Genomic DNA, 13,331 nt, shown 5'->3' with positions numbered 1-13,331 from the left:
CCGAGTAAATAGATCCCGCTCCCAGGCTCTCGGAGGGCCGGACTCGCAGGGAGAAGTGGCTCCTACGGTGTCTCTGGTGGCCCCAGCGCCCAGTCCCCGGGGGGCGTGAGGAGAACTGCGACAGCCAGAGGAGTAACCGGGAGCGTGGTGGGGCGGTGCGTAGGGCAGGAACGGGAGCAGGCGGGTGCAGGGCCCCCCAGCCCGCCTCGGGCGCCGACGCGGGGCGCCACCGACCTGTGGCTGCGGGGCGCGATGCGGGGGCGCTGCGGACCGCCAGCCATTCAGCGCGCGACAGCTGAGAGGACTGGGCGACCTTGCGCGTTCGACTCCTCGCCGAGGGCTGGGCGAGTGAGAGGAGGAGTGGGGTGGAGGGGGGACGCCGGTGGATGCCTTGAGCCTTCGCCACCTCCCTGGTTCCTGACACCTCCTACCAACCAGCGTCTCCCACTCTCGGCCTCTTCGCTCTGACTTTCGCTGTCTTTCTCCCTTTCTCCCTTGCTGTCTCTCTTTTCGGTATCGTCTTTTTATCTCCTTTCTCTTTCTTGTGCTCTGTGCCTGTCCTTCGGCCGCATCTTTCTACCTTTCTCTGTCTCTTTTAGGATTTCTGACTCTCTCCATCTCTGTATTTCTCTGTCTTTACCTCACCCCGCCATTTCCTCTCAAACCTTGCCCTTTTCTTCTTCCCTTCACTCTCCAGCGCGCAACCCTCAGGCCAGCGTCGCCCATACCCGGGGTGAAATCCCAGGACCAGGCCCTTCTACTGCTGGCCAGGCCGCTAGCACCTCTTCACGGTGCCCAGACTCGGTCCACAAGTGTGAGCAAGGCAAAAAGCACTCTTCTTCCCCCCACTTCCCTGGTTACCTCTCCCAGCCCTGCTTCACCAGAGCTTGACCTGGAATGATGCCCTCTGCACAGTGAAGGCTCCATAATCATCCATCTGTAAGAGTTGGGCTGAAATTTATCTCAGGACCTCTAGTTGATGGCATCAAAATAGAATCATGATTGTTTAATGAGTCTTGGGGAGTCCTTTCCTCCAGGGTGCCTATTGGACACCTCATGTTCCACCCTTTCCAGCTGGTTGGGGGCCAAGACACAATAGGTCCTAGAGGACTACAGGTTGAGTTCCCCTGGAGAAGCTGCTAACCTACCCCCCCCCCCCCAGCCCCTAACACTGCCAATCAGCAGAACCACCCTTTTCTGCAGCAAAGGCAGAAAGAGCCCCATTGAGACCTTCCTCTGGAATCAGACCTCCAATTTAGATCCCCACTGGAGGACATACTGCCAGGCACTTTGAGGCCTACACTTTCCTTTCCAGCTAAAAATAGCTCTTTAAAGAGCAAACTCTTCTAATCTCAAAAGTTGTACTCTGCAGCCCTGACCTCTTGGAATTCATTGGGGCATATGCAGAGTAAGGCAGTGAAGCACATTTTCTAAGTGGGACTCCGAAAATGCACTTTGGAAAAAATGCACATTTATATATAGCATAGTTGCAATGTTATCTTGGCTGTCTTCATTTACCTGGTTTTTCATGTTCTTAAAAAGTTTAAAGAAGAAAAATAAACTTTAGGGCACCCATATCTGAGGCTGAAGCTTTGTCTGTCTCCACCCTCCAGGATTCAAGAGGCCACCCTAAAATTCATCCCCACTTGTATGTAAGTTCCCAAGCTGGAGGTGGGACTGGAGTGAATGTTGTCTGCCTCTCCCTTGATGCCCAGGTACAGTGCTGTCAGAGCTGAACTTGGAATATGACCTTTGGGAAAAGCGATAAAGAATCAGGCCAGCTTTGGGATATACCTAGTTCTTTTTCAAACCTTACTTCAAAAACATTCGGCCTCTAGTGCCATTTAGCCTTCAAAATTACTGCTTATGAAATAGACGATCAAGGACCTTAAAATCTCTGTCTGAATGGGACTGATTATTTAAGAAAAGCACCACAGGCACCTAGTAATGGGAACTGGTCTGACACTTTGTTCTGTGACAGAGGGAGCCAAAGAGCTTTTTATGGTAATGACCTGAGACCTTCTGCCCAGACATTCAACTCTTACCGGATCCTATGAGACACTTGGCCTGAGATATGAAACAGCAGTGGATTGTCATTTTTTTGTATCTTTGCTAGAATCTTCATTTCCTGTAGTACTCAATTATAAAAGGACACTAAGCCAAGTAAAACTTATTTTTTGTTTCTGCTAAACCTCTCCAATTTTAATGGCATAATATTGGGGGGATGGGGAGGCAATAGGAGACAAGGATGGCTCATTCACCCTCCTTCTCTCCTAATCATTTGCTTTAAAAAGAAGTAAAAATGATAAGGACATGATTTGCATACATTCTTCTGTTTAAAGGATTACCTTACTCTAAAATGCACTCTTAGAATACATCTACAATCAGCCCTAGAAAGAACAAAAGTGTGATTATCCTTAAAGAGTATAGTATTTGTGCCAGTTTTTTCAGATTTTACTCTGAAAAGTTTATGTTGAGAATCCTTTCAGAAATCACTCTCACAGTTTTGTGTGTGAGGCAATTTAATACACATATGAACTCAGCATGAATGATAACCATGGTAAAACCAAGTCCTCTGTCTTCTGCTTTTCCCCAAGTCTACTTGATTCAATCTGAAATGAATAGTATAAAGTAATAATATATATTCTTCTCCAAGAAATATATCTTTTAAAATAATTAAAATGAGCTAACAGAAAAGAAGCAGTGATATTAAAAAATTTTTCCTGAAAATGAAAACCAGAAGAAATTAAAATTAGAATTCATCTGAGATACACTGATTATTCTGTTAACTAACCGTAATTTGTTGTTTTGGTTGATTTGGTTTGGTTTACCTGTATGGCTCTTTTTCTGAGGGGGAAAGAAAGGGCAGGAGTTGAAAGTTTGAATTATCTTGCAGCTGGGGAAAAGAAAGACATTAACTTTGAGTTCTACAAAACTCTGTCCTAAAATGAACCTGTCTTAAAATGCATAAATATCATCATCATTTACCCAAAATCCAAATAAAACCAGAAAACTGTTGTTATGAAGCACCCAGCTGTGGTCTTGCTTAAGCTTCAGGCCAAATTATATCGCTTTGTACATAGTAACTGCATTGTATCTATTTTTTTCCCTAACAGTGCCAAAACACTTACAAAGCATGCATTATCCTTCTGCCTTGACCTCAGTATAACCTGGTATTTGCATGTTGATGACCTTGGGCAAATGCCTGAAGATTCCTCTGGCCTCAATACCCTCTCCTATATAATAAAGAAGTAGGATTAGATGATGTGTAAAATGTGTTTATTCTATTTTTGTATGATTAAAGAAATGTAAAGTCATCTCTGGTTTTAAAAACCTACTTCACAAATAACAACTGTATACAGCATTATGATTTTCAAAAATATTAACAATTTAAAAGAATATATTCTCTTCAGTGCATTGCAAAGATTTTAGGCAAGTGGGTTTGTGTGAGAGCTTTTTTGTGCATTTCTTCTGTGCCCATTCTCATAATATTTTTTCTAAGTCAAGGGTTGATGTTATTGTATTAATTACATCATTTTTTTCAAATAAATTGTTCTGCATGTTTTTAATGTCATTGATTTATAACAATGTGCAATCAAAATGGCATCTCTATTAGACTTATCATTATTTGTTTAAAAGAACCAAAAACCATTTCTACTAACTTTTGTAGAATTTTAAAATATCACTCTGGACAACTAAGAAACTCCCTGGCCCTTCCATGCCCCAAGCTATTTTGCTAGTGGAAGGAAAGAAGTATCATTTACAAAGTGATTTGGTATTTGAATGTAGTAGAACTTGGTTAATAACTATGAGGCATGTGTGCTAAATTACCTTTACAAGAATGCTTTAATAACAAGATCACTGGACTAGAGAGAAAAAATAACCGTCAAGCTCTGAAATAAAAAAAAAAAATTAAAGAGAATCAAAAAGCTTTATGTGGAAGGCATTTTCTTTTTTAGAGGTAATTTATATGCTCAGTCTTTGTATCCATATTTCATTTATTCTGCTAGGTGAGAACAGAGGGTTCTCAAAGGTAGGGTAGTTTTAATTATACTCACAAACTTTAAAAAGAGAATGAATACAATAAGAGAAATTGAAGAAAGTCAGCATTAAAAAGGTAGTTGAATATAAAAGATGGGAAGATTGGGGTCATCGCCCAAAAATCATAACTAAAATTTTTAAAAATATTGTGACTAAGCAAACTTTTGCATTATAATCTAGTTACAAAAATTCTTCATGGTAGCCCCTCCAGGGATTATTAATTGACAATTCCCTAAAACAAAATCATTAAAGACAAAGAACTTGATAACCAATGTTCTGTTAACAACGTGAAACACAGTATATGCTTTCAGCCAGAAAGAACACTGGGGCTCTGAACCACACAGAGATGGAAGAAATTATGAGGACAAAGGCTGCAAGCCCTGTGGTTACCTGAACACTGAAACAAGTCTGCAAATGCATATTTCATTTCTATAATCTAAAGTACATGGCTATTTTGAAACACATGCCTATCCAGCTTTTATCCTGATTGGGCAATATGAAAACAGAACTTAAAACAATATGACTTATACAGGCAGGGAGCAAAGCTGCTTCAACCAAATATCATTGTGATAAGAATGTCTTGGATTAGACATCTTTTAAAAAAGGAGATATAACAGGGATGCAACAACCCCCTCAATTTCCCTTTTTACCATCAAATTAATGAAAACAGCTACACCAGAGTTTCACCATAATTAACTTCAAGGGTGATGCCATAAAAATCACATACTCTTACATTTTTCTGCTACTTCTAGCTCTAATAATAAGATGCTTTTGATAAAACTCAAAGCAAAATGGTGTAACATCAAATTTTGTGTTTTAAACTGGGGGTGGGGTAGTTTCTCAAAGGTCTACAGCTTTCAATAGGATAATAATGACTACCCATTTAGGGAGTGCTAGGCACATGCCAGGAACCATGTCCTAGGTTTTATTTATGTTATCCCACTGTTTCCCTAGTGATTCTGTGAGCATCTATTTGCAATTTAGTTTTGAAAGGAAACTTGTCAGGTGAGATAAGAAGGTCTACTTCCTCACACTCCAGTTTTCCATCTCTTAAAATAAACCTGAGAGTCCCTGGACCATTCATTCTCTCCCTCCTTTTGTAATTCTCTTCTCTATTTCCGGTTCAGTATCTCCATTCTCTCTTCAGATCTTTCAGCTAATCCTCTAACCATTCCTTCTCAGATCATCTACATGCTCATCTGCATACACTAAACCCTGGCGGCGCTTCTCAGGGCTCCATCAGTAACTCTTTTTCTGTTTTCACTTTGACCAGGCAATCCTATCTATTTCCATGGGTTTATTTACTACTCCCACCCAATGACCAACTAGTTCATAAATCTAGCTCTCGTATTTTTCTTGACCCACCTATCTGGTTGTCTGTACGTCCACTTAGATGTCCCAGAGACCCTTAGAATTAATATGTCTAAAACTGAATACATTATATACCATTACATTACACACATATTCTGTTGGCTGGTGTGACAGATTCTGGAGTTCTCTACTTGTAATAGGATTAAGCCCATGCCCTTTGCTAAGTGACCTCAGTGGAATGGGAGAGTCTTCCTCCCCATATATGCAAAATTTCTTTCTTTCTTTCTTTCTTTCTTTCTTTCTTTCTTTCTTTCTTTCTTTCTTTCCTTCCTTCTTTCTTTTCTTTCTTATCTCTCTCCCTCTCTCTCTTTCTTTCCTTCTCCCTTCCTACTTTCCTTCCTTCCTTCCTTCCTTCCTTCCTTCCTTTCTTCCTCCTTCCTTCCTTCTTCTCCTTCCTTCTTCTCCTTCCTTCCTAGGAAATCCTTCTTTAGGATTCTTTTCAATCCTAATCAGAGTCTTCAAGAGGTATAGTATGTTTGCAACGTTTTCCTCTAGCCAACAGGAAAACAGTACACACCAGGTAGAAACTGAATCCTTCAGTGTGGGTCCTAAAATGAAAAACCACATGGAACAGACTGGAACCTGACCTGTGATCTGGACTACAGCCACCAAAGCTGACTTGTAGTCCCACAAATCCAAAAGTGAGCAATAAATGTTTATTATTTATCAAAATATTGGTGTTATTTCTTTTGCAGCCAAAGGTGACTAATTAGTTGACACCATTAATATACTGGAAAATAAAGGTATCAGATTCCCTTAAGCCTTATTTTTTTCCTACACATCAAAAGTAAAATTACTAATACCTCTCAACTTTTCACCTAATTATATCTCTTCTCTTCTCTGTTCTGCTACTGACTGAGGCTCATATTGTCAGTCATCTGGTCTACAACAATGGTCTTCTAACTGACCTCCCTCTTTTCAGCGTCTACCTCCATACATATATCCTCCTCAGTGCCACCCAGATGACAGAACTAAAACAAAAATGTGTGCATATCACACGCTTGTTTAAATCTCTTCAGGGCTTCCCACTGCTTACAGAAGCAAGTCAAATTCCTTAGTGAGGCACAGAACACTGCTTTGAGCTTGCCTCTGTCCACTCCTTTATCCTCCTCTACTGCCTCCTGGCCCCCATTTGACTGCATACTTCACATCCATCAGTTATAAGATCCTTAGAGCTGCCAACACACAACTGTATGTTTCAACTTGGAGCCTCTGCACCTTTTTTCCTTTGCTTTGAATCCTCTCAACCCAACCTCCAGATGAGCTCCTAATATTCCTATAAACCTCTGCTCAGAGATCACCTCCCATCCTCCCAACTTTTCTCAGAGATTTGTGCACTAAAACATATTACTAAATCAATTACATCATGCTGTTTATACATTTGTCTTTTCTACTGGACTATGTCATTCAGTTTTGTACTCCTTGCCTTACCTTAGACTGGATTAAGTTGAATGTTGAGCCACACTTAGAAAATACAGTGCCCAGAAAACAGCCTAGTGCACCTCTTGCAAGAAAGCATACCAGATATTCTGGAATAACAAGTCTTCTTTTGTGAAGTACGCAAACAGTGCATAATTGGAGAAGGTTTTGAGGCAAAGCTCAGTGCAGTAAAATGAGCAAAAGGAAGACCAGTGTGGGAGGCTTAGGCTAGAAGATGTAAGATGCTTCACCCAAAGCACACTCAGAGACTCTTCTCAGAATCAGGGGCGGAATGAATAATCTAGCCTGAATGCATTACTCAGGGACTGATTTATTAACCGCCCTAACTTCCAGAGCCAACTGAGCCTTGGTACCAAAAAGTCCCCAGATGTCCCTAAATTCTAGCTTCATCCTGCACAGGTATACCCCAAATCCTATCTCACATTTCTGTTGTTTCACCTCTTATTACTATCTTACCCCAAAATTTATTCTGATCAGAAACAAAGGAAAGAAGGTGCAGAGGCCCCAAGTTGAGACATACAGTTGTGTGTTGGCAGCTCTAAGGATCTTATAACTGATGGATGTGAAGTATGCAGTCAAGCGGGGGCCAGGAGGCAGGAGAGGAGGATGAAGGAGTGGACAGAGGCCTTATCCACTCTGTTTTTGGGACCAGGTGAAAGAGGGCAGGGGATGGAGAGAGGAGGGTTCAAGAAAAGAACATAAACACCATCATCATAATACTACCAATTCTGGACCTGGTAAATGGGGTTAACCCATAGAAAAACAGGACACTAGGCCTTATGGTCTGGGCTTCTGAATGAATCTTTTTGGCAGAAAGTAGAACTGGGAGACCTTTGGTCAAGGAAAAAGTCTAGCACTTTTTCCTGTCACAGTTAATCTCCTGACAGGATAGACACCAATGGTTCTTCATTCATGATCTCTGAGACCTCACTAAACGCCCTTGAATTGTGTCTCCCTCCCTCCATTAATAGGACCCTAAGGTAACTTGTAGCCTACATAGCACTGGAATCAATGGCCTTTCTCAATTTTCATGTCATCAATTTTCTGCAAAACCATCCTTTCTGAGTTTTTGTCCTGTCTTTGGCAGTTCCTTCTTGTTTCTGGTGCTGGCTATTCCCACCAACTTTCCCCAGGCTGTCAGTATCCTCTTTCAGGTCTTCCCCTTTGACCTAAACTGCACTCCAATATCTTCAGCTACCAGAGGGCATCTTCATTCAAATGTCTGACACACAATGTTCAAGAATGAACTCACCGATACTCCCAACACCCCCGCCCCCCCAACAGAGACACATGTCCCTAGTCACAGCTAACCTAATTTATCAGTGGCACCCACATTTTCCCTGCACACTGAAAAGAATTAGCTCTCATCGTTTTGTATGTATCTCACAGACCAGTTGGGCACACCGCCTTGTCAGGTCACCCTTCAGAGTATCCATGTTGTCCGCCCGCTTGCCACTGTAGACCGTGTCTCTATCATCGCATATCTGGCCAGCTACGTTCCAGTTGGTTTCCCTGGCTGTAGTCTTCCCCAGCTAACCTCTTTACTGTGAGTACCATAATGGTGTGCACCATGTCTTATTCACCTGTGTACTTCCAGCTCATAGTAGATACTCAATAAATATTTGCCTGCCACATGGATCAATTCCTTATACTAACTCCAGATTATTTCCTAAATAATGTATTTGCCCTATTACATTGTGCACACACACCCCTTCTTTTATCTTTCCACATCCATTAACAGGGCTATTTTTGCATATTTTTTTCCAAGAAACTATTTCTTCAAGAGAGCCCTCGCTCAGAAACGTGACAAGCAAAACAGAAACATAAAGCTTCTCTGGTTAAATAGGGTGTAGAACAATGGAACCATACCTATAGCCTTTTCTATGCCACCTTTCTTCCTCTGCCCCATCCCCAAGCATTCCTTGAGCTACTATCTATCTAGGGTACCCTAAGACAGTAGTTTCCAAACCTTAGTTTGCTTAGTTTTCACCTAGACGGTTTACTAAAATAAAATGCACATCACCAGGTCCCCACTTTCTATTACAATTTATTAGCCTAAGCTTTGATGTTGAAAAGGAAGCATTTTAATAAGCATCCAGGTGATTCTGATAAACACTGTCAGAAGAATGCACTTTGAGAAACCTTACCTTAGAAAGTGGTGGATTGGAATGTAAAAACCCTATCTCACAGAATGACATCTGAACCACTTGTGGTAGCAATTAAGGTCAAAGCCTCATGAGGAGATGACAATTCAGTAAAGAGTGAAAGAGGTAACAGAATGAACCATATGGCTATTTGGAGTAAAAACTATCCAGGCAGAAGGAATAACAAGTGAAAAAAGCAGAGACAGGAGTACACCTCATGTATTAGGAACAACAAGAACGCCAGTGTGCCTGAGGAAAAGAGAGCAGGAAGAGACAGCAAAGAGATAAGGTCAGAGGTGGCAGACAAGTAGCATCTGAAGGGCATTGGAAGGACTTGGCTTCTTAAGCACCTACAGGATGCCCTTACACTGAGCAAAAGAGTGACATATCTGACTCACCTTTTGACAGCATTATTCTGCAACCACACCAAAAGCAGCCTGAAGTGGGAAAAGAATAGTTAGGAATTAGTGGAATAATCCAAGCAAGAAGCAGTGATGGTTTGGTGACATGGATTGTGATAGAAGTGATGAGGTGTGAGCCAATTCTGGATGTATTTTGAAGGGAGATGACATAACTTGCTGATAGAGTCAATGTAGAATGTGAGAGACACTGCTCTCTCCAAGGTTTTTGCCCTGAGTACCCAGATTAATATTAGGAAGACTGTGAAAGAAGAAGATAGGCAGAGGGAGAGGAGAAATCAAAAGCTGAGTCTGAGACATGTTAATGTGCTAAGCTTGAGATGTATACTAGATATCCATGTAATACATTAATCTTAGGAGTCAGGAATTCAGAAGAAATGTTTGGGATGAAAATATAAAATTGGATATTACTTAGATATTAGCAGCACATAAAAGATATGTGAATACATGGGATTGTCAAGAGAATCAGTGTAGATGAAGAAAAGAGGCCTTAAGCACTTCATTGTTAAGAGGCCAGGAGTGGGGTGGAGCCAGAAAACCAGACTGAGAAGAAGTACTCACCATTGTAGGAGGGAGCCAAGAAGGAGGAGAAGGCAACCCAATCAAACACTTTGTTAAGTCAGGTAAGATTGGAAATGCCAACTGCACTTAGAAATAAGGAAGTCTTTGGTGACCTTAACAAGAGGAGTTTCAGTGGGCAGATATGGGGGAAGCTGAATAGAGCAGATTCAAGAAAGAAATGTACAAAGCAAGAGTGTGTACACAGTACAGACCCGTCTTTCAGGATGTTCTTTCATCTCTTTTAATTTCCTTCTACCTGAGTCTCTATACCATCCATGAGTACCAGTTTACTCATGTTGGCATTTTATCATATTTTGCCCTCAATGATACTTCTTATTATGTTTAAATCGTCTTCCTAACTACTTTGAAAGGTCTTAATAGAGAGAATCAACATCTCCTTTTCCATCTGCAAAACGCCGTCAGTGCTTTTATACAATTCTGCACCTATAGTATTTGAAAATACATGATGGATTAATATTTACCCATTCGCTACCCCTTTTTCTAGCTCTTCTGCCTGATTATAATTTCAATTATATGTCAAATTTCTACTCTCACTTTAAACTTTAAGAATCTTCAAGAAATGGTCCTACCCAAAATGTATCTTTTAGTATTTTCTCATATAGCCCTCTGCTTTAGTTAAGACAGTTTATTGACCATTTCCTGAAAAGAGGACATTTATTATTTTTACCTGTCATTTTAATTGTAGTAATCCTTGTCTGGAAATTCCTCATGTAATCCAAGGGCTTTTCTCCTCTCAGAAACTAACCAAGGAAGAATCCTAATCTCAACTTTTGGTGCTCTTTTTTTTAATGTGTAGTTACTCTAGATTTTAGGCTTATCATATATACCTCAACATCATGGCCTCTCTTACATGATCTATTAGATTCAAAAACTGTACTTTTATATACAGTCGATGTTTTAAAAAAAACTATCTTAGACCAAGCTTAGCATTTTTAGTTTTCTGTTTATTCTATCCATCAAATAACACTTTTAGAACCAATGAAAAATCAGATGAGAAAAAAAAATCACCATACATGAGGATATTTAATGAAAGATGACTATATGATAGAATGAATAAATAAATGATGAAGGGATGAAGGCATAGATGAAAAGGACTTTATACTACAGTTGTTTCATTCATCAGACATTATCATCTTTGATTCTCTCAAGAGCCATAGGATGTGGGTAGGATACTTTTTATAAGACTATGATAAAATATTCTTAAAGAGGTTGACCTGTCCAAGTTTATGCCAGAATGCTGGAATCTAAATCTCTGACTGTAGAATCTAGCCCTTTCCTGTTTCCTTCAAAGTTGCTTGCTGGATAAAAATACAGACCCACTCAAAACCTAATGCAAAGCTGTTTTGCAATCTCTTCACTCAGAATTGATGAGGTTTTGCTGAATTTGTTTTTCAGTGAAATTGTAGTTCTTTAATTCTCTTCTTTTCCTCTTTAATAACATATGAACTACTAGTGTCACAATTGGCTTGATCATTTAACTTAAAATATCAGCAAAACAAAGTGCATCATTCTTAACTCTCTTTGATTTTGATTCCTTCACATCTCCAAGGACTCATCAAATACCACAAACTCCAACAGTAATGGTTTACAAGTTTGAGTTTCTGAAAATCAAGATACAAATATTCTCTGGGAATATAGTTCCTCTTTGGACTGGACTTCTTTCTACCACAAGACCTTCCTCTCAGATTTCTGATCTTGAGAAAACAAAACAAAGAATAGTTTATTAAGCAAGTGCTTTCTGAGCCTAAATGAACTCCATACCTCAGATATTTTAAAAAGATGTTCTGTTTACTTCCTCAGTATAGAAAATCTTGTGAATTTTGAAAGCTTTCTTAACCCTCCTGGTCACTGGGGCACCATGAGGGATCTGAGTGAATAATTTAGTAACAGGTATCCCAACATGATAGAATCTTTCAAAGTTAAAAAAATCTGACAATCCTATTTGCTTTACTTTTGGTCATGGGCTCTAAGAAAAAAAATTAAGAAAGCAAAGTTATATGGCAACACATGATGGTATAAAAGAAATATATTCTCCAATAAGAAGAACCAACTTGTGGGGCACCTGGATGGCTCAGTCGGTTAAGCATCTAGCTTCAGCACAGGTCATGATCTCCTGTTTTGAGGGTAGTAGCCCTGCATCAGGCTCTGTGCTGAAGCCTGTCTCAGCTTCTGTGTCTCCCTCTCTCTTTGTCCATACCCTGCTTGTGATCTCTCTCTCTCAAAAATAAATAAACAGTAAAAAATAAAAACAAAAAAGTTTTAAAGAAGAACCAACTAGTTAAGGAAGTCCAGTAGTTCATTCGGCACATCAAGTACCCACCCAGGATGCCCTCAGGCTGTAGCTTACAACCTAAATCATCTGTCCCAAAATTTGAGGTTATGTTGAGATATCTGGAGGATTTGTGTATAAAACCAAAGTGCTTTAATATTTAAAATTATCTTTGATAAATATGAAATTGCGACGTTAAATTTAACTGTATATTACTTATTACTTCTCTCATTTTATATAACACTAAATGCCTTTCAGTTGTTTTCATGGCAAATTGTGAATATGCAATGTAAACATTTTGGATTTTAGCTTCTATAATTCAAAGTAAGATTAACTAGGGGCGCCTGAGTGGCTTACTTGGTTTAGCTTTAGACTCGATTTTGGCTCAGGTCATGATGATGACCATGAGGTCATGAGACTAAACCCCAAGTTGGGCTCGGTGCTGTCCATGGAGCCTGCTGAAGATTCTTTCTCTGCCTCTGTCCCTTCCCCCACTACTTGAGCACACGCTTTCTCTAAAAAAAAAAAAAAGAAAGGAAAAAAAGATGAATTATATTAGACACATGTTAATTTTGTGAAAAATGATCTTTCAATTAACTAAGATGCTATTTATCTTTAGATTATGTATTTTTATATTTTAAATCTCAAGTTCACTACTTTTAACTTGTGTCTTAAGGTTTTAGAATTAATGAGATAGAACCTTTCCAGATATTGTGGAGGAATCTGGCAAATAAGCTGATTGAAAAACTAGGTATATGCTTTCTTTTATCATTTTCAAAAAGAGAATAGAAATGTAATGTTAATTAACCCTGCATACTATTTTTCTCTTTCGTCAAATCTTAACTGACTGCCAGAATGTGGATACCTTTCAATGAAAATGGACAAAATAACCCTCAGTGGAATGATTATAAAGTGGATTTTCCTGTTGAAGAGTGAAGATGAAACATGAAAAAGATCAGCTTATGCAGCAGACATTTTTCATTCTTTTTTACAACGTGAGCAAATGGAGGGTGAAGGAACAGCCTTCACCTTTCATCATGTGCTCTGCTATGCTCCAAGATTTAC

General features: G+C 39.7%; 1 protein-coding gene across 4 annotated transcripts in view; it reads right to left on the bottom strand.

Annotated features, from left to right (window-relative positions):
* Nucleotides 1-13,331, bottom strand: part of NXPH1 (neurexophilin 1) — a 627,612-nt gene that overhangs the window by 519,698 nt on the left and 94,583 nt on the right. The gene's annotated exons all lie outside the window — the stretch shown is intronic.

Source organism: Panthera tigris, chromosome A2 (assembly GCF_018350195.1).
Source record: "Panthera tigris isolate Pti1 chromosome A2, P.tigris_Pti1_mat1.1, whole genome shotgun sequence".
Lineage (NCBI taxonomy): Eukaryota > Metazoa > Chordata > Mammalia > Carnivora > Felidae > Panthera > Panthera tigris.
The sequence above is the reverse complement of the archived record's forward strand: the minus strand, read 5'-3'. Positions and strand labels throughout refer to the sequence as shown.